At 35.8% G+C, this 23,364-nt stretch overlaps 1 pseudogene; it reads right to left on the reverse strand.

The window, feature by feature from the left end:
- Window positions 1-23,364, reverse strand: part of LOC120524591 — a 171,872-nt pseudogene that overhangs the window by 124,747 nt on the left and 23,761 nt on the right.

The raw sequence follows: 23,364 nt of genomic DNA on the forward strand, positions 1-23,364 counted from the left end.
GCATATGTTCCAAATAACGATATAGTATTTATAAAAAGTGTGATTTTGCTTGACTTCTCACTCTATACAACTCCAAGAAACTGACACGCAGTTAAACAGACTTGAGCTGAGAAAACTGTGCGCTGTTGGGGGTGTGATAGCTTGCTGCTTATCAACACAATTAAAGGACAAAAGATGGTTAAAAGCGATTTAAGGTGGGACAGATCTACGAGTTGTTTCGTAGGCTCTGGTAATTCTAGTGTTAAAGGGAGGTTGAACCTTCTTCTGCTTGAATTAAAGTCACTTCCAGTTCAGTGTCTTCTAATATGTGAGTTATTCTGTCTAACCTAGTTGTCATTCCTTGAATTATATGTTCTTGCCTGAGGCCTCTGGAAAGATGTTGGCTCAATATCTGATTTACAACTTTGTTATCAGATTAAGTCCATACAGATCCTAGTACAAGCTGGAGTTCAGTCATTTAGTTTGCAATGTAAGTGGGGGAAGCCAGAACTGGATGCCTGCATCCCTGTTAAATGTGTTTTCTAAACAGGCTTGGTGTGCCACTAACGCAGGATAGAATAGGCAGTGCCCACTTTGTCCTACAGGACCACAGCAGACAAGCAGCTTTCTTTACTGAAGGACAAGTCCTACTAAGAGGGTGAGAGAATTAAATCTCTGCACTGTTGTGCAGAATAAAATGCACAATGAAAGGCATTGAAATAACTCATCCAATAAGAAGTCTTTCAGTTAAAAAGTGAGCCACATAATAGATGATACTAGTATAAATTAAGGGGAAGTGCATGAAACCCATGTAGCTCAAGCAGAAATGTTGACACCATTTTAAAATTATTTGAGATACCAATATTAGCTTCATTTTTGCTAAGAAAACAAACTTGATAAACTAAATGGCCTTTTACTCATTTTTCAGATTTCTTTGTTTGTATACTAAAGGTCAAATCCATCAGACTGAGAGCTGCTGGTATTGCCACTATTTGTGGTATTAATATCCTTTTTCTGTTCTTCCAAATTTCAAAGAACGAATCCATCCATCCATCCATTATCCAACCTGCTACATCCTAACTACAGGGTCACGGGGGTCTGCTGGAGCCAATCCCAGCCAACACAGGGTGCAAGGCAGGAAACAAACCCCGGGCAGGGCACCAGACCACCGCAGGGCGCACACACATACACACACCAGGGACAATTTAGAATCACCAGTGCACCTAACCTGCATGTCTTTGGACTGTGGGAGGAAACCGGAGTACCTGGAGGAAACCCACGCAGACACAGGGAGAACATGCAAACTCCATGCAGGGTGGACCCGGGAAGTGAACCCGGGTCTCCTAACTGCAAGGCAAAAGAACGAACCATTTTCACTAATTCACATTTTCATTTTACTAAAGGCTTATCTCAAAATAGATTTAGAAACAACTGGTACTTCTAGAGTGAATGTGCTATCATATTATATACCCACCACTAGAAGTTTATTATTTTGTTTTAGAGTGGTACATTGTTAAGGTGCCCAATGAAGAACTGGATGGAAACGTTTATATTGTAAAGGGCATGTTCAGCAAATGCTTGGGTTGGCTGACGCATTATCTAGAGAAAGACACAGGGTCTGCAAAACTGGTTAGAATCTAGATGATATCCACCCTGGTAAGTAGAATTAAAAAATTGGGATTCTGCTGCCCATGAGAGTAAGCAGGCAGCACACAGACTGCCTTGGACACCCAGTTCTTTAGAAGATATTGAAAAAATGGAGTGCAGTTACAGTAGGGGCATATAGAGTGTGTTCTAGCTTAGTATTGTTATTGCTAAAGAGGTGTCTATTTCCACTCTTGACCCCAGAAGAGATTCTGTGACTTGGATTGAAATAACCTAGGGAGAATGTTTAAAGGCACCTTGTTAAAACTGAGTCTGGAATTCATAGGAGAGAATGATCAAAGGAGGACTATTGGAACTGCTATAGAAAGGTTCAAGGCCTTTTTCATCTATTCCCATTGGGGCAGGTTTTTTTTCTGTTAATTTGATTTTAGGATTTCTCCTTTCATTTCTTTGTGGGCTAGATTTATTGTAAGAAATATATAAAAGAAAAATTTAATGTAATTTTAGGCATTATTTGAGCTAAAAATGTTAAATGCCAACTGTGGACAGGGTTAAGAGTTTGAACTAGTTACAAACAGCAGAATAATTTCAACCAAAAGTAGAATACTGCATATTTAGCAAATTACTATTACCTAAGATCTCCATATAATGAGCTGCAACATCTTCCAATTTTGAACACAAATGGATTCTCATTATATTTGAAATCAAATAGTTATAGAGTTTTTATAAAATTGTGGACATATTAAACATTAAAGCCAGGTTATTAAAAAAAAGGGAACTAAATTGAAAATGTCCAGGGTGCTAATGCCTCTCAGGTCAACATGTACTATAATCTCCTTTACTTTATCAGAGTCAGACATTTCCTGCTGTTAAAGCTCATTAATATAACATTCTAAAGATTGCTGTATCCGATTTAGGGTCACAGGGTGTCAGAGCTGATCCTGAGCACATTGTGTTTAAGGCAGGAAACAATCCTGTACTGGGCACTAGTTGTCATGGGGTCTACTTATACACACGGGTGACTTTGGAGTCAACAGTTAATCTAACCTGCATGTCTTTGGTGATTGGAGAGAAAAAAATTGGAAAAGTTATGTGCCAACTCAACACAGACAAGATCTGGGTTTGAGATGCTGGATAAATGAGAAGGCAGTGCTGCCACCTGTGCCACCATGCTAACCAAAAAATAAATACTTCATTGAAAATTTTACATACTTATACTCAGGTACATTTTGCAACAATAACATTTATTTCTTTAGTACATTTTCATACACAAGATATTCTTCAAAGTGCTTTAAGAATATAAAGCAATAAAGTTAGCTGTTAAAGTGTGGTTTACAGCATGTAATTTAAATATATAGTTTGATATTCCAGAATAAAAGTACAACTCATTAAATATGAATGTATCTTAAAGCTTCAGGAAAATGTTAGGAATGCTGCATTTAATGATGCTTGAACAACTGACACTAAGTATTTTCTTTACTTTCTTCCCAAGTCGTCACTAGTAAAAAGGAAACATGGTGAAAGGGATCAGTGTCTTGCAGAGTAGTACACTATTATTAGTTTTGTTTCTATCCCTCACTTACTATAAATTAAACAACACACAAAACAAATAAGCAATTAACTTAAATCACCAGAAAGTAGTCTTCCACTGCATGAGTAACTTAAATCTTTTTCTGGGACGGTAAACATTGACTTTATGTATATATGCGTGTCTTACTGCTGTTAAGGACTGCAAGCATCTTCTCCCTCAAATACAAATGGTTACATCAATCAAACTTTGAGAAAACACATTACCTCAGGTGAGACTGACTTTGTGGTCATTTGCAACAACACATGTTTGCCTGCAAATTTCAGTCCTAATGTTACAAGGTTAAGGAGATGGGTTGGCCTGCTGGAATTTACTGCCCCCTGTGAAGACTGAAAGGAAGAAGCCCATGACTGGAAAATATGAAGAGACAAAGAATGACTGTCACAGTAAAGGAAGGGGAAGAAGACCTACTTGGGCTCATTTGGGGCATCGAGACAATGGAATGTGATGATCTGACAGAACTAAGACATATAGTTTCTCTGGTAATATCATTAAAGTAGCTGAAACAAATATTTTAAAATATAAACATTTACTGTAGGCAGCATTCTGGACAGTTGTCGGCATTACAGTCTTTCAGGCTCCTCTGTCTGCATGTGTTTAGCCTTCTCTCCTAAGGCATACAGTTCTGATTATTTAGATACTCTAAACTGGCCCAGAGTTTGTGATAGGAACAGGGTAATGATTAGTATAACATATTGTATATTGAAAACACACATCAGGTGGTTTTGACTTCAAACATTCACTTGTAAAACCATAAATATACATGATACACATAAAAATACATATTACTCATAATTATGAAGTACAAATGGAAGGAAACACAGTAACATATTTCAACATGCTGCTTAAAATAGTTGAGAAAAAATAACTAAAGGTCTTGCTTAAGTTTTAACTTAATGTTCACCCTGGAAAAGTTCCTTACATGGTATGTTAAACTGGAAGGAATGTTAATTTTTCCAGCATCAGGTGAATCTTTACCAAAGAGAGATGCTTGAAAAAAGAAAGCATACAAAACAGACATAAATCTTTAATTCCATTATGTGCATAATGTGAATAGATAACACACAGTCATTTAAGAAAAAAATGGTTAGGTACTTCAGCTGAAAAGAACCCACGTGCCAGCTATTCAGGACATCGTTAACAAGTGTCTAATGGATAAAAAAGTAGATATAGTCCATTCATGATGTCTGTTAAATCTATGTTTTGTAAAACTTACTTTAATATAAAAGTACTAAGACATTTATGGCTAACTTTATTAGCTCAAAGAGTAAATAAAAATAGTCCACTAAAACTTAGGTTAGAGATTCCATAATAAACGTGAAATGTACAAGAGAAATTCAATGTATCTAAATGAAATGGTCAAGTTTAGATAGATATTCAGTATGTAAGATCTGATTAAAGCATATAGCACTTTATTTTCTAATGCATTGCTTATATGTCTGTATACTAATACACTAAAAAACGTAATGGAAAAACTATGTAAATAAAACCAGGCACATGGAACAATTCATAAGGGTAGACTCATTCTAACATTCAGTGCACTCAATTAAAACTTAGGTTTTCGTTTCAGTTCCTTTGTTTAAGTTCACAAATTGAGATCTCTTAAATAAGAACCTGTGCTAGAAAGATCAAATGAAAGGTACATTAGTTAGCTATTTTTCTCTTAAAGATCTTTTTAATCTCCACCATGATTTCTTCTGTTTTTAATGTATAAATAATGGGGTTTAATAAAGGAGGCAGAGTGGCAGCTAAAGAAGTATTGAAAATCCGAGTATTGGTGTCTACTGATAATCTTATCCAAGATGTAAGGTAAATTGCTAATAAAGGGATGTAAAATATAGCCACTAAAGATAAGTGTGTTGTACAGGTTTTAAATGCTTTTTTTCTGCCCTCTGTTGATGCTATCTTTAATAATGCTGAAACAATGCATATATAAGATAATACAATGAAAGCCAAGGGAACACAGAAAAATGTAACAATACCAAAGTATGCAGCCATCCAGTTTGGTGTAAAGTCATTACATGCCAAGTTGAACACAGGTCCATGATCACAATAATAACTGTTAATAACAGTAGATCTGCAGAATGACAAACGTGTGATTAAATAAACTGTGACAACATCCACCACAAGAGGGATGCATGCAGAAACGAGTATAATCCTAATCATTCTACTATTTGTATTGATTGTGACACTTTGTAAAGGAAAACAAATCGATATAAGTCTGTCATATGCTAAAATAGTAATTGAAAACGATTCCATTGCAGAGAAAAAAAGAACAAAAAACATCTGAGTCAAACAGGTCTCATACAAGACAAATTTTGAACCAAACAGAAATGCATCTACTGATTTTGGAATGATAGTTGTACTATAACTTACATCTATTACTGAGAGTGTGAATATAGCAATGTATTTTGGAGTGTGCAGACTCTCCACAAACATTATAATTACCATGAGAAAAAAATTGCAAAAGAGTGTTGCAAGGTAAATAATACTCAGGAACAGAAAGTAATATTGCGAATATGGTAACGACTGAAAGCCGCCAATGTAAAAGCCCAATGGCCTGACAAAGGTAGAATTCATCCCTACTGTCTCCTCCTTCCAGTTTGCAGCAAGTTTGATGTCACATTTACTCCTTGAGCTGTAAAATAAAAAAAAACAGCATGATTAGTGCTAAATATGAAAAGTGAACATAGTAAAAAATTAAAGTAAAAAAACCACACATACAATATTTGTGCCTGTTTTATAAGAAAAACTGACTTAAATCGACCCATCAGATTCAATTTGTACACTCACGTTCTTGTTATCAAGTCAGTGTCAATGTCTGAAAGGAAAAACAATGGAAATACCACATAAATATTTTTTATAGACCTTATACCTAAATAATTACATCTAACTAAGATTCTGGGGAATAAGATTCTAGGGAATAAATTAAATTGGTATGTTTTCCTTAGAGATGTAATTAACGTCTGATAGTTATGTACAATCTTGTTTATATTACATCATGTGGGCATTAAAGTGAAGAAGAAACAAGGTAAGTTCCTTTGCCGTTTTCAAATAAAGCTCAATGTCTTGATAAAACAAATTTGAATTCAATAATATATAATTATGAACCACCAATTCTTTCTTGCTTTAATGTAGGAATATACCTTGTGAATATCACTTAATTTTTAATGAAAATAAATCTCATTAGAACTTCCTCCCTAAAGGCTTAATAATTCTGTGATTAATATGACTTAAGATGCTCCATTACTGAAAGGCAAAGATGTGTGCCTGATCTAATCTATAATCCGAAGGCATGGAAAACAACCTAAAATAAATCTTCAGAATGTATTTTTCAGACCGTTTGAAAGTCTGACCGGAGTGTGCTTCATTTTTGTTGAAAAATGATTGGGAACTGTCAAGAACCATGGCCACAAAAAGTCTAAAATTTTATTAGTTACTTTGATCCTGTAAATTTTAAGTCGTGTTTAGTAAAACTTATACAGAGTACAGTCCTTAGTATAGTCTAGTATAGAGTATAGTCCTGAGTATATTAGAAGATTTGAGACAGCAAGTATTGATTTGAAGAAATGCAGGGATTTCTAAAACCACAGAGCTCATTAAGATGTACTGTATTTCTGGTGACCAGAAATTAACCAAAAAAAGAAAGAAAGATGTTACTGAAGATGTCAACTAACTGGTTGTTGCAGGTTTTTAAATCAGGACTTGACTTTCTGTCTGGACTGAAAGCCCTATTGACATTAACCCGTTTAAAAGTCAGACAAAAATTAATCATGTGGTAGGAGGCAATCGAATGGTGAGCTGCTTGTTATTGCATTGAAATTGAGAACAGAAGGCATAAAGCAAAGCTGGAAGTGAATAAGAGTATGAAATTGGATTAGATTTTACATTTTAGTCTGTAAACTTCAGAAATGCCTGGAAAATCCCCTCTAATTGTGCAAGATATTATGCTGATTTTGATCCATCTCTTGTTTATTTCTGTACTGATGTTTCTTTTTTCCTGCATAAGGCACACTAGCAAAAGGTCAAGGAGCAAATATAGTAAAATGACCATTTTCTGGACCATCAGTATTTAGGGTATGCATGTATAAAAGAGAAGTGCTGAAAGTCTTAGATACCTTTACTTAATGATCTTTATGATATGATATATGATCTGATATTTGATATCTGATATTTGCTGTCAAAATAACATTAGACAGAAAGTAAGGTTAGGGGTGATCACCGTGTGCCCCAACAAGCTTGATAAGTCAGCAGTTTCAAGCAGCAGCAGAGAAAAAGAAAATCCTATGTCCAGAAGACCCATGTCATGAAACGTTTGAATCACAGCATGCCATAATTGCAAGAGCTGAGAGATACCTGAATGCCAACACCAGGTATTGCTGCTAAACATCCATGTTATATTGTGTGATTGTCACACTCATTTTCTCTGCTACTGCTTTGGCCGTATTAAGAAATTTTTATCAATAATGAGTGAATAAAAGGTTTGAGTCTGCTCCCTTTCCTCCTTTACTGCTCCTTCTTACCACATGGGTTCTAGATATTAGTCAAGAAGCCCTGCATCTGGGGAAGTGCAGTGTAGTAGCAGTCAACCCTGAGTAAATTTAGACTGTAGTCCCAGGTGCAAGTGCATTGCAGCTACAGTCTGTGTCTTCTTCCCAGACAGAGGGAAGTCAAACAAAATTATACCTTTGGCTAACTAAAAAGATGACAATATGTAAGTTTTCACGGCAACTCAGACCCTTTCTTCAGAGGTTGCCTCAAAAGCTTGTATATTATAATCTTAGTTAAACAATAAAAGGTGTCATTTTGCTTGACTTCTCATTACATCCATAATGGCTAACACGGTACAACAGCCCAGTTTCAAATACAGGGGTGAATGCAATGATCAAGACAAATGCATGGTGGAGAATATACATCATATATGGGTCCACATACCAAAGAATCAGTGTGCGGGAATAAACTCGTCTATGTTTTAGGACAGCGTCACCACAAACCCCATCCATGATAAAATAGCCACTTTGATTGTTTTTCTTAGTCTGAATTTACATTATTTGTGTTTCCATATTGCTGTTTTCAAAATGCATTTGCCGCATGAATTCAGTAAATTCCTGATGTCGATCAATGTTTTCTTATTGGGAAATATACAGAATGTTTTCTTAGGCACACAGTTGGCCACACATTTTTTGATGAATCCTGTATCAACTTTGTCAAGGGATATGCTGATCAGATTAATGAGAAGCCAATTCTTGCTGTTAATTAAACTCATTATTTATTTCCATGGCTTGTTGCTGCTCTCATTCTGCCACAGCACACATTTTGAAAACTGTTGTTTTTCTGTTCTTTCTAAGAGCACTGTCAAAATGTTTTGGTGACCTAAGAGATCAGCCTTACCAAGACCACCACCTCTCTTTAATTTCAGATATTGTGTAATGGGCACAGGGGAGCTGGTCAAGTGGTATCTTGTTTTGTGTTTCATTATTGTTAAGGAAAAAGAAACAACTATGGGGCCTGAGTCAAGTAAATTAAAAGAAGTAATCAGCAGAAAAAACGGGTCACTAATTAAGAAGATGGTAAAAATGAAAACCTGCAGCCACTGCAGCACTCAAGGCCTGGGGCCTCATGCATAACGCCGTGTGTAGAATTCACAGTATAACATGACGTAAGCACAAAAGCTGAAAATTGCTTACACACAGAAAAATCCAGATGCAGGAATCTGTGTGTACTCCAACTTCCGCGTTCTTCCGCTCCATAAATCCCGGTCAGCATAAAGTAATTCTCGTGCATGCGCGTACTGCTCAAACTACTTCCAAAATTTCGCCTCTTTGAATATGCAAATCAATATAAATAGCCCTTAAGCTCAGCATTCTATGAAAAGACAATGGGAAAAGCATGGGGGAAAATATAAGAATTTCAGCGAATACCAAGTGGAGGCAAAGGAAAAACATACTATTTGTTGATTTAAACAGTGGAAATAAACAACAAAAGGAAGTTGATCGAGTGACATAGCGTGTCGGAGAAACACGAAAGCTCAAGTTCACAAAGTCACACAGTGCCAAAATAAAATAAGGTTGCCTTGAAAAGTCGAGTTGTAGCCCACCATCTGAGCTTATTAGGGTACAGACAAAAAAAATAGGAACACAGTGGGAAAAAAGCACAAAATGTGAACTTTAATCTTGAAATTTCCACTTTAATCATGTAGTTTATTTTGTCATTAAACTAGAACATCATAAACTTCATCTTAAATTTATTTAATTAACCAGTTTCTCAAATCCCATCGTAACTAACGTAGCACGTTAAATGCTTTGTTTTGTATTTGATCTTCAATGTGCTCTATGTGTGTGAATCACTACGTGCTTCTGTTCTTTGTCTTTCTCCGACAGGACACAGAATCCATTACATTCGTGATATTACAGCTCTCTGAATAATTAAAATACTAAGATGTATACGTTATATAATTTTCATGATGATTGAAATGAAAGCATGTTATTAAACATGGAAACACGATGGCGCAGTGATTGTTCATGTCTCACACAAGATGCTGTTGCGCCATGTGTGACCTTCGATTAAATAATTTATTGTAGCAGTATTGTCTCTTTCAAACGTACTAACCTCTAATTCCTGTCATCACTTTTCTTTTCCCAAATACCCAATCGCCATACAATCAGCTCTGTAATAGACGTCTCTGAGCTTACAATGACGATTCTTCAAAACTTTTAAGGAACTTTGAAATGTCTTCATAGTACATGTTTAATAATTCTATCCATCTTCTTCCAGTGTCGCGCCAGCCTCAGCAAATATACAGCGCGCAAGGCAGGAAAAATACGTGAACTTGCTAGCACTGCAGCACCGTGTCCTCACATGTTTAATTATTAACAATACAGATTATTTAAATGAATTTAAAGTTTTATCTGTATAATATAATCAACATATTTTGCTGCATTTCATCTTAAAAATGATATTGTCATCATATGTAAATACACGCTTTATAAAGTGGCGCAGGTTGCGTAATATTATAACTGTAGTGCAAGTTTAATTGTACTTGTAAGTACAAACAGTTCTACAAGGAGCAATTGATTGAGTGTGTGTTTATAGTTCTTGGGATGAAACTGTTTCTGAACCGCGAGGTCCGTACAGGAAAGGCTTTGAAACATTTTGCCGTGGCTGAGGCAGCGTGTGCTTGATGCTGTATACGATAATTCTCTTTCCGATCAGCTGCTGCTGTGATTTCCCACTCAGATACAGTCATATAAATACTCTGAGTGGTGCAGTGAGAGTAATATGGAAAAAAATTAAAGGGTGCAGCTGAAAGAAGAACAAGAAGATGAAGAAGATGGTGCAGTGAGAGTAACAACACTAAAGCAGTTATGGTATTTGGAATACTATGGCTATTCCCCGGGCCATTATATTGTTACAGGCAATCTACAATCAGATGCATTACACAGTTTCAGTTTATTTATAAAGCCGCGTCAGAAATGTGGTTCCAAGAAATAAAGGGTAACCACACAGGAACAGTAGCACTGCTTTGACGCTGGGTGCTGCCAGTTTGCAAAACCAAGCGGAGAACTTGCGTACGACAGGGTATGAGGTACCGTGGAAAAGTGTGTGGCTTTACGCTAAGTGTAGGTTTTATACATCGCGATTTGAATGTGGAAACGTTCTTACTCAACATTTCTGTGAGTACGCACCGTTTATGCATGTGGCCCCTGGTCTATAGGGAGTGATTTTATATTTTTTTTCCTTGTTGCACTGTACAGTTATTGTTGTTATCAATTTCTTTTATAGGATTTTGCACCAGATTTGCTTAGAAATATACACAGCAATATGGTGTATAGTAATGATGTTCTTGATGGTCAAGTGGGAAAGGCAAGTGAAGTCACATGGGTAATATTTTAGATGCCAGTGTGCATTCTCACACATAATAATCATTGAATTTTGTATCTAAAGCAACAAAAGAGGCATACTAAACGGTGATTCTTCTGCAGTTTAAGCTCAGGACTTTGGTTTGGTTTTGACCTCAATTGCTGGCTCTTGTTTTAAAGTTTTCTTTTTTTTTGCAGTTGTGCTTTCAGTTCCTTGTCTATTTACTTGACAATGGATTTTGGAAACCCCTTAAGAAAGCCTTTCATTTCCTGATCAATTTCCTCTTTTTGAGTCCCAGTGGCTTGCATTTTCTTCAAGAATTATGCTGCCGATAAAAGGGTATAGCAATTGTTCCAAAACATGACTGACCCAACACTGGAACTTTGTCATATAATATTTTACATCAAGCAACATTTGTCTGTGCTATAGTATATTGTTAGAAAGGCATCTACATTTAAATATTAAGGAAATGGTGCAGTTTCAGCAAAGGCCTATAGAAGGTGATCTACCTTGGTGCAGCTTCAAACGTAATTCTGTGACTTGAATGGAAATAACCTAGGAAGTCTGTAATATACTGCAAATTATAAAAATCACAGCTGAGTCTAAAGTTCAGAGAAGAATTGGAATTGGGGAAATGTTGTGGCTGGTAGACAAATTCTCAAGACATGTGGGTTCTTTACCCAGGAGGCAGTTTTTCTTTCATATTTTAACTTTGCCCATTTGTTTATTTTTTGGAATTTTCCTTGTGTTATCTTGTGAGCTAGATATAATTTAACAAATATATCAAAATTTTTAGTCTATAGCATTATTCCATTATTCTTGTTGAGCAGATAAGATGCCATAGCTGGTAACTTTTCCAGTGCAACCAACTATCAAACAGAATAATTTTAGCAAAAATTAGAATAATTTAAACAAACTGTAAATTTCTAAATACTCTAAAAATGTGTTAATTTCTACTTTGAGTTTCTCCTTGTGTTTGTCTACCTTGTGATCTTGACCAATTATGAAAAATATATTAAACTTGTTACATTTTGAGTCTTTGGTATTATTCTACAGATTTTAACCCATGTGCCTGGTACCCTGAGATGGCAGCTCTACTAACTGTCTCACAATGAAGCCTGGCAGATTTAATTATTTCACATACTCAAGTACATTTTCTATGAATCTATAGCAGGGGTCATCAACACATCGCTCGCGAGCTACCAGTAACTTGCAACCCCTTTCCAAGTAGATAGCCAAAGGGTTAATGAATCCTACAAAAATTTGAAAACTTGATTAGTCAAATTAGGGCTGGACGATCTTTCCAAAAAATCACATCACGATCCTTTTAACACAAAATCACGATCTGCAATCTGAATTTTTTCAATGTGGCATACACATAAAAGAATATCTGGATTCAAACTCATCAAGACCTAAGTAACACTTTATGTTAATATTAAACAAAGTTGAATTAAATTGTTTTCTTGTTCACTAGCTAAGCAGAGTTAAGGAACACGATCCGAAGCTGGTGAGGGAGTGAGGAAGGTCCCTACCCTTGGCCCACTGTGTGCTTCTTGGATTCGTGCAAATAAATCGGTACCACAAGCAACTATGATACATAGCAAAATGAAAGAAGTCGCAAAATCAACTGAAATGTTCAAGCAAATTATAGAAAAAAACACGATCTAAATCCATTAAGCAGTTCGCTCGTGAAAAGCGAACAGACAGAAAGACATTAGATTTTATATATCATATATTAAGTAAACCTACATAATAATGTGCAGTTAAAGTATCAACAGCATTCTCAGCATTTCTGGAGCTTAGTAGACCCAGATAACTATAAGAATATTCACCAAGCAGCTCTGAAAATGCCTGCTTTGTTTGGGTCTACATACTTCTGTGAGTCTGCCTTTTCTGACATGAATGTCATGAAATCAAAATTCAGAACAAGACTGACAGATGAACATTTAAATGACTCCATAAGAGTGAACCTAAGTGGCTACCACTCCACGATACACCTCTCTTGTTGACTCCAAGCAGTGGCAGTCATCTGACTAACTAGAAACACATCACACATGCAACTGGACCTGTGAATACTCTTGTGAAGTGAAACAGTAACATGTAACAAAATGACAAATGAATAAGTCATATCTGTGTATTTGGAATTGCATTGTTTTGTTTTGACAGCATTCATGTTTTAATTCAATAATGTGAGAGAGACACTAGAAAATGCACACAGACATACAAAATGCACTTGCAGGTGAACTAAACATTTTTTGTGATGTTGTAATGCAAAATGTGAGTTGTGGACACCAACAATTTGTAAATGTTCAGGCACAACAAGCTTATTCAGTTTGTTTGGGTTGAAATAAGCTATGAGAATAAATGTTAGAAAACATGAGTAGCTCTCAGCTATTTTAATTTTGTTATATTAGCTCTCAGGGGAAAAAAGGTTGGAGACCCCTGATCTATAGAAACACAAATTACTTTTTAAAGGTCAATTTATAGCAAGTAGTTTAAATACTGTAGATAATATTGTATTCCACAAGGGTGAAGTGGTTAATTCGATTACAATGGATCATCATGCTCCCAGCGGATGTGAAGACTGCTATGTTAAATGACCTTTGAAAAAGTTCCACTAAGAGTCTCTTTTCCAAGTTATAAACTTGAAAAAGAAAACTTGAAACGGGTTAATAAATTTCAGACTAGTAAATTATTAATCATGTCTGCATATGTTCATGACAAGACAAAATTTTAAATTTATCAGTGCTAGAGAAGTCTCATTTCTGTGTAGGGGATTCATTACAGTATGTGATTATTTTAAAAAGTACTCAGCTACCAGCTAAGCCAGTGACAAGGACCAGGAGGCATGTTCAACTGCTGGAGTTTAAAGCGCCCATGGAAGACTGGAAGGAAGATACCCATGACAGGGAAATATGAAGAGTCGCAGCCAAGGAAAGGGATGAAGATCTACTTGGATATAGCCTGGGTAAAGTCAGTACTAGCTGACTCACTTGGAGAAGGGTTTTTGACACCAATGCCCCAAGTACTATAATTGCTCACATCAGCATTAGTATCAGAAGTCAAGGAATCTCTTTGAAGAAGCATATTTATTTTGCAGAAGATAATTAGCCAAAATGCTACAGATAATTTTTATTAATGTATACTGTTAATACATAAATATTAGTAGATAGACAGATACTGTATTTGTCCCCAAGTGGAATTTAATAAAAACAAACAATAACCCCACCAATACACACATAAGAACTTTTGGCTTGGAAAACAGAGGGTATAATAGTCTATAATAATAAAAATGTTAAAGAGTTTTTTAATATAAATATTCACTTCTGGTAGTTTTATTGTGGAAAGACTTTGGGGGACACCTCTACATTAAACATAAACCCCTTTTTAAATGCACACAGTATAATGTTTAATTCTCTGTCAGTGTTTTAGTTTGTCTATTCTTACACTTACCATCCTTTAGGAACAGAGAAAACATGCAAGCAAAAAAGCAGACTTCAATAAATTTTAATCATATAGCATTATTCAAATAGATAGTGCCATGAACGAAAACAAAAAGTGTGGCAATGGACACCAAGAAGCCTGGTACTGTTGGATGTTTAAACCTTCCAAGTCGCTCTTTTCTTGCATTCCTTGCAGTTCTGGCAATAAGTCAGAACATTCTTGGTTTGAATTACACCCCCCTTATCTATGATTAGCTCTATCACTGATCTTAACTTAAAAGAAGCTTCTACTATGATAAAGAGATTTGCTTATCTCTTATTGTCAAACAACATCCTTTAGTAGAATGCCTAAAATTCGAGACTTACAATGCCTAAGGTATTTTTACACTTTCTACTTACGTATTATCAAAATTTTCAGATAGTTTATAAGCAAACACTAATGCAATAGTAGACAAGGTATATTTTACAGTACTCAAGTTATGTAAAAAGCTGTTTTAACATAGAAAAGAATAGAGAATCTGTAAAAAGTACACTTTATTAACATTACAAAAAGAGTGTTAAAAAGGTGTTTCTCCAACAGCAGCATAGTAGCAGTACTGTTAGAACTGCTCTCTGACACCCTCAGAGGATGGTCAGTTACGTAAGAATTGTCTATGTTCTCCCAGTATGTGAATGCATTTCAACTTCTTCCCATTTTGGGTTAATTGGTGTCTCTACATTGGCAAGGATTTAGTAATAGGGAAGAATAAAAGGATGGATACATTATAAACACACTTTACACTGCAAACACACTACTTACTATAAAACCTTCTATGTACAATTTATATTTGTGAACTACAAATGGAATGAAACAAGGATAAAAGTACTGTGAAAGGAGCAGTATATCTGAATATGCTTATGATAAATATTGGGGGGGGAAATGACAAATTCCTAAATACTAGCTGCTTACTGTTGACCCTTGGGATCTTCTCTGTATATTACAACTGTGAAAAATGAAAACAATTTCAGCATTTACTGGTATCAGATATGTTTTTACAAAAAAAAAATAAAAAAGAAATTTAAAAAATCTAAATGTTTTAATCAGTACAGACATTCACATACAGTATGGTTTGATAGCTTTTGTTTATCTTGTCCATCTTTTTATCTGTTTTCAAGAAATATCACACAACTGACTTGTGTCAATATCTAATTTTGCTTATTGATTACTGGAGTATATGGCCATCCAAGAAAACATAAGAATAGATGATCCACAGAAATTCAAGTAAAAGAGTGGTTACAACCCTTAATGGGATAAAAATCCACATGACATCCATTTGGATATCATTAGCTAAAACATAATGGATAAAATGTAGATGCAGTTTGTGTTAGAGCTCCAGTTTTTAAATAGTCATAGGCATTTAAAATTTTAGGGAAGTATGTGAAATGTATTTTTTTGCATTTACAATAATTAAAATGAATAGCCCAAACTGTTGAGTACAATAATAAATTTTTATGTCACTCTACTTTGCTTAAAAAACAGCAATTAAAATTTTTACTAAATATACAGTACAGAAATAAACATGAAATTTATAAAAGAAAATAAAAATGTCTAAAGAGCCTAGTCCTTTTTAGAAAGTAGAATAAATTATTACAATATTAGATCTGCTGTGAATATACAGAGACTTTATTTTATAATACAATGCTTATTTGTATGTATACTTGTACAATATAACAATCAATGTAAGAGTCATACACATAACACTACACAAACATTACCAATTGCTGAAAGTAAACTCAGTCTGATATCCAGCACGTTAATATAAAAAATTACATATAAAAGGAAACTGAAAAAAGTTTAAACTCACAAAATCAGAGTTTTGAATAAGATATTCTACCAAGATTAAAAGAAAATTTTAGGTAATGAATTAGCTGTTTTTCTCTTAAAGATCTTTTTAATCTCCACCATGATTTCTTCTGTTTTTAATGTATAAATAATGGGGTTTAATAAAGGAGGCAGAGTGGCAGCTAAAGAAGTACTGAAAATCCGAGTATTTGTGTCCACTGATAGGTTTATCCAAGATGTAAGATAAATTGATATTAAAGGGATGTAAAATATAGCTACTAAAGCTAAGTGTGTTGTGCAAGTTTTAAATGCTTTTCTTTTACCATCTTTAGATTTTATCTTTAACAATGCTAAAAAAATGCAAACATAAGATACTATAATGAAAGCTGGGGGTACACAGAAAAATGTAACAATACCAAAGTATGCCGCCCTCCAGTTTGGTGTAAAGTCATTACATGCCAACATGAACACAGGTCCATGATCACAAAAATAGCTATTAATAACAGTAGATCTGCAGAATGACAAACGTGTGATTAAATAAACTGTGACGATATTAACCACAATAGGGATGCACGCAGAAACGAGTATAATAATAATCATTCTATTGTTTGTATTGATTGTGACACTTTGCAAAGGAAAGCAAATGGATATTAATCGATCATATGCTAAAATTGTGATTGAAAAGGATTCCATTTTTGAAAAATACAGAGCAAAAAACATCTGAGTCAAACAAGTCTCATATAACATAAATTTTGAATCAAAAAGAAATGCACCTGCTGCTTTTGGAATGATAGTTGTACTATAACCTATGTCTACTATCGACAGCAAAAATATAGCAATGTATTTAGGAGTATGCAGATTCTCTGTATGCATTATAATTGCCATTAGAAAAAAGTTAGAAAAGAGTGTAGCAAGATAAATAATACTCAGGAATAAAAAGTAATGTTGTGTAAATGGTATTGACTGAAAGCCACCAAGATAAAAACCCAATGGCTTGACAAAAGTTGAGTTCATTCTTGTTGTCTTCTTCTTTCAGTTTGTATTAATCTTCTTTTCTCTTTTTTTCGATCTGTAAAATAATGTTATTACAGTTAGTCCTAAATATAAATTGTAAAAATTTTACAAAGTTAAAAGATAATTTAAAAAGTATTTGTTGTCAACTTATTGTTTTCTAAGCAATGACGATATATAGATTGACCCATCAGATTCAATTTGTGCACTCACATTCTTGTTTTCAAAGCGACGTCAGCATCTTCAAGGGACAATGAAGAGAAATACCACATCAATATTCTTTATAGACTTTATAATCTAAATAGTTACATCTAATATAACTGTAATATAATTCACTGGAGCTCAACATTCTGGGGAATAAATTAAATTGACATGTTTCCCATTGAGACATAATTAACCTTTGACTGATTTCTGCAGACCTTTGTATATTACATAATGTGCTTATTAAAGAGTACTAAGTATATTAAGTTTATAGAGAACTTAAGTTCCTTTGCCACAATCAAATGAGGCTATATAATTTGAGAAAGAAATGCAAGCTAGATCAATAAAACACATTTTTAAGTATGCTCAAAGGTTAGAGATAACTGATTTCTCTAGTTACTTATGTAGAGAATTACAGTGGATATCAGAAAATGTCAAAAACAGCAAACAATCCTATATCAGAAGATCTTAAGTAAACAATATTTAAGAAATGAGGCATTCTAATGATATGCAATAATGACGTAAAATGAGTATTATTCATTTAAAAAAAGACTCTGCCTTCATTCTTCAAACTTAACTGATAAGGTTCAACAAGATTCTGTCATTGATATGACTTATTGACTAAAGATTACTGTGTGTAGCTTACTGGAGAAATTAACAATAACAATGTATGTCAATCTTTAATAACTTTTTTTGCCTGGAATAACACATTCTTTCTGTGAAAAGATTGCACTACTATAAACTATTTGGATGTCACAGAAAAAATACTCCACTATTTATTTCTCTAGAGGCATCTCTTCTCAGCAAATAGCAAAAGATTGGAGTGTCCTCTCCAATCTCAAGCAAAGAGTTTAAGTATGTTTGGGTATTGTTCACAAGTGAAGGAAGAAGGGAGCGAGAGATTAACAGGCAGATGGGGTGGTGTGTCTGCAGTTATGCAGACAATGTACCAGTCAGTCATGGTGAACAGAGAGATGAGCCAAAAGGCAAAGCTCAAGATTTAACAGTCGATCTATATTCCTTCTCTTACATGTGGCCACAAGCTTTGGGTAGTGACCCGAATAACCAGATCAAGACAGAAGCGGCAGAAATTACCTTTGTTTGCAGGGTGTCTGTGCTAAGCCTTAGAGATAAAATGATAAGTACAGACATTCGGGAGGAGCTCAATGTACAGCCATTGTTCTTCTGCATGAAATGGAGACAGGTGAGGTGGCTTGGATACCTGACTTTCTATGCCTCCTGGATGCCTACCTGAAGAGGTGTTTTGGAGCATGTGCAACCAGGAGGAGACCTTGGGACAGACATAAGACATGTTATTCCCCCAGACATGTGGTTGTGGGAAATAGATGTCTAGACATCTTTGCTTAGACTGCTGCCCGTGCGATCATAACCTAGATAAGCAGTAGAAAATGGATGGATGGATGGCTCTCTATCCAGATCCAAATTCTTGGGGGAGCACCAACTCTCACTTCAGAGTTTTATTCTCTCACTCAAGACACTAACTTTGAAATCTACTATAAATTTACACCTTATACACATGTTGTAAATGTGGGAAGAGTGTGTGTGGGAACTGTTAACATTTGAATCTGATGATTATATATAGCATGGAACTGACCTGTCTGTTCTATTCTGTCCTCTGCATCTCATGGAGTCTAAAAGAAATACCAACATAGGGACACTGGCCAAGATCAAAAAACAAAAACAAATGCAGTCACGTCATGACTACAACCACATGAAGGTATGCAAATGAATATAATGTTGCATTAGTGCAACAATGTTTGCAGAAATGTACAATACAGGTCATAAAATTAATTATTCCAAATGTCATACAGTGATCCCTCGCTATATCGCGCTTCGACTTTCGCTGCTTCACTCCATCGCAGATTTTAAATGTAAGCATATCTAAATATATATGATGGATTTTTCGCTGATTCGCGGATTTCTGCGGACAATGGGTCTTTTAATTTATGGTACATGCTTCCTCAGTTTGTTTGCCCAGTTGATTTCATACAAAGGACGCTATTGGCGGATGGCTTAGAAGCTACTCAATCAGAGCATGTATTACGTATTAACTAAAACTCCTCAATGATATACGATATGCTTCCCACGCAGTACTTGATTGTTTGCTTTTCTCTGTCTCTCTCACTCTCTCTGACATTCTCTGCACCTGACAGAGCGGGTGTGAGCAGAGGGGCTGTTTTCGCAGAGGCTGTTTGCCTAGAGGATATGGATGCTCCTCTAAAAAATGCCACTTTATCACGGGGCTTCGGCATTCTTAAAAGCCCAAAAGCACGTATTGATTTTTTGATTGTTTGCTTTTCTCTCCCTCTCTCTCTCTGACATTCTGTGCTCCTGACACACATTCCTTTGAAGAGAAGATATGTTTGCATTCTTTTAATTGTGAGAAAGAACTGTCATCTCTGTCTTGTCATGGAGCACAGTTTAAAGTTTTGACTAAAGGGTGTTATTTCATGTCTAGAGGGCTCTAATAATGTTAACAGTGTGGGAGAGTTTATAAGGGCTTAAAATATATAAAAATAACCATACAAACATATGGTTGGGGGGTGTGGAAGCTGGAATGTGAGTGAGTGAGAGAATAAAACTGAAAAAAAAAAACTTTGACAAGTACTATAAATTTACAGACGCAAATCAAATGTATGTTTTTATTGTATGATCTAAACCAGTGATGGCGAACCATTTAGAAACCAAGTGCCCAAACTGCAATCCAAAACCCACTTATTTATCGCAAAGTGCCAACATGGCAATTTAACCTGAATACCACCTAAAACTGAACACCAGCATAACCAAGGAGCTGGTGATGGATTTTAGGAGGCCCAGGCCCCTCATGGACCCCGTGATCATCAGAGGTGAGTGTGTGCAGAGGGTACAGACCTATAAATACCTGGGAGTGCAGCTGGATGATAAATTGGACTGAACTGCCAATACTGATGCTCTGTCTGTCTATCTACTGAGCTTTTAGTTTAGAAACATACATACATTAACATCTTTTGTCTTAAAAGAAAAACATAATAACAGAGCTTTCAATGATACAAACAACTTTTTGTTGAAAGGTAAAAGTTTGCATTCGGTATGCTTTTGAACAATTAATGTGCTTTTTGCTGTTGTATGCATGCTGATAATTTGTCTAACCTTGGCTCATACTTTGTAAGCTTGAGAGCAACACATGCAGCACTCAGGTCATCTGTTAGTCTGTTTCTGGTGTCAGATTTGATTTAATTCAAAGCTGAAAACGGCTGCGCACAAGCATAAGATGTTCCAAACAAAGTAAGGAAAGCAATCTCAAGTGCCTTCATTGGCTTAAGATTATTTGGCAGAGAATTCCACACTTTAAGGATTTCATTTTCATAACTAACTGTGCTGTCCTTTGTCATCCCTTCGATCTTCTCAAGTGTTTCACTCAGGTCTTCCATATTAAGCTCCGCCCCCAAAGCTTCCATTATATATTACGGGGTCGTGGATCAGGTGTGGCGATTAGCAACTCCCGGCAATAATTACAGATCCGGACGACTCCTCACCTGTGCGCTTAAGTGAGGACTGCCCGCATCACAATGCTCCCGGAAACCGCTCCGGCCACTCTACCATAACCCCCTTTAAGCTATCTGTTAAAACTGGCCTTTTCAATTTTGAGCTGTGGACCCGCTATACCACATCCCCTCCAACCCCACCACGGGAATCACAGACTCAAAAGGCTGCAGTCCGTGCTGCATCCTCAAGCAGCATGTGTGCCGCCCGCCTTACCCCAGACAGGAGAGGAAGGACGCGCTCCCATTGGGCTGCTGGGCAGTGGGGCGGGTGATGTGAGAAAAGTCCTTCGGCGCGTGAAGAGGGGGAGCGGTGAGGGGAGCAGCCCGGCCCCGCATTCCTCTGGCTTTATAGTAACGAACTCTGTGCTCGGGCGACAGCGCGGATGCCCACTAAGAGGGCTCTGAGTGCCCCCTTTGGCACGCGTGCCATAGGTTCGCCACCACTGATCTAAACAATAACAGCAGCTCACTACTCAAAATGGTAAATTTGGGAAGCAGCTGCTATCGAAACCGCGACCTCTTGATTGAAAGGCCGCAGTTCTTAGCATTGCACTACACAAGCTGTCGTATCAGCTGCCTACTGTAACCTGCTTTCTTTTCTCTTCGGTTAAATTTTTTGAATAAAAGTGCTCTTGTTTTGTTATACTTGTACCTTTTGTAAAGGTGTTTATTTAATATTTGTATTTCAGGCTTCACACATTATACATTTCATGTCTACATTTTGTCAATTATTACTAATACATGAAAAACGTTTCTGTGTTAACAACGTTTTTACAGAGATTGTTGATGACACTGAACACACATGAAATGTATGTATTCCAAATGACGATGTACTTTTTACCCTATAAAGCTCCAGAACTTCACTTGAAGATAAACACTGAGCACTGAGAAACTTTTGAACTGCGGCAGTGGGTGGGGGGATGGGATAGTAGGCTGCATGCTGCTTACTGCTTGTCTTTATCAGCACATTTACAGGACAAAAGACGCTGAGGGAAAGGTGCGAACGGGTGGGCCGGATCTACGAGTTTTTTCGTAGGTTCTGGTAATTCTAGTGTTAATGATTTTATTAAAGGGTATGTCCTTTCCTGTGTGCCAAGTTAGGTTGTGGCTCAGCAAGCAGTTTCGTGTGATAGAATACAGGAGCTGAATTATAAAAATAGAGTTAATACAGTAGTTTACATTTTATCCACAATCTTGGAATACTTTGGTCACAAGATGCTGTTTTTGTTTTTTTATATCTTTTAATTGATTTTATTTAAAGCAAATAAAATTCCATATAATCAAGTCAAACTTAACAAACCAAAATTCAATACCCACCCACATGAAAGAGAGGAGAGCCAATAACCAGAGTGAATCTTTAGAAGTGGCAAAGAAGGAAGAGTGTCCTTCTCCCCGATATAAAGCAATTATAGAATATTACTGATTAGGCCCTGCCATATATTAAAAAAGGCTTTAAACAGATATCTAAAGGAAAATTAGATTTTTCCAAGTTCAAATACTACAGTACATCAGTTACCCACTGACTTAAAACAGGTGAGGTGGATTTCTTCCAATTGAGCAAGGTAAATCTGCATGCTAGTAGTGAGGTAAAGGCGATTAGAGTTTGTTTAGCCTTCTCCACTTTAAGCCGATCTGGGAGTAAACCCACAGTATACCAAACAAGTGTGCTTTTATTCATGAATAAAACTGAATTAAAAAAAAATTGAAAACAAGATACCAAGAAGACATAATTCACCCGTGTTTGAGTTTCTGCTTATATCCTTTCAGTGATATCTTTTACTGGTAGCCAAACTTTACACCGGATGTTACGGACTCAAATCAAATGTATGTTTTTATTATAATACAGTAATAATAATAGCAGCTCACTACTGAAAATGAGGAACACCCAGACTCAAACACACAACCTTTTGGTTATAAGACAGCAGTTCTTACCTCTGCACCATCCAAGAAGACATGTCAAATTTCTATCGACTGACATTTGAGCTTGGATTTTTAAATCATTGACAGCAACGTGTAAACTGAAAGATTTATTTTTCTTTGGTTATATTCTTGAATAAAAGCACCCATGTTTATTTGATACTAGCAGAATACCCGCGCTTCGCAGCGGAGAAGTAGTGTGTTAAAGAAGTTATGAAAAAGAAAAGCAAACATTTTAAAAATAACGTAAGATGATTGTTAATGTAATTGTTTTGTCATTGATATGAGTGTTGTTGTCATATCTATCTATTTATATATATATATATATATATATATATATATATATATATATATATATATATATATATATATATAGCAAAATACCTACATTGG

This window comes from Polypterus senegalus, chromosome 2 (genome assembly GCF_016835505.1).
Source record: "Polypterus senegalus isolate Bchr_013 chromosome 2, ASM1683550v1, whole genome shotgun sequence".
NCBI classification, from domain to species: Eukaryota; Metazoa; Chordata; class Cladistia; order Polypteriformes; family Polypteridae; genus Polypterus; species Polypterus senegalus.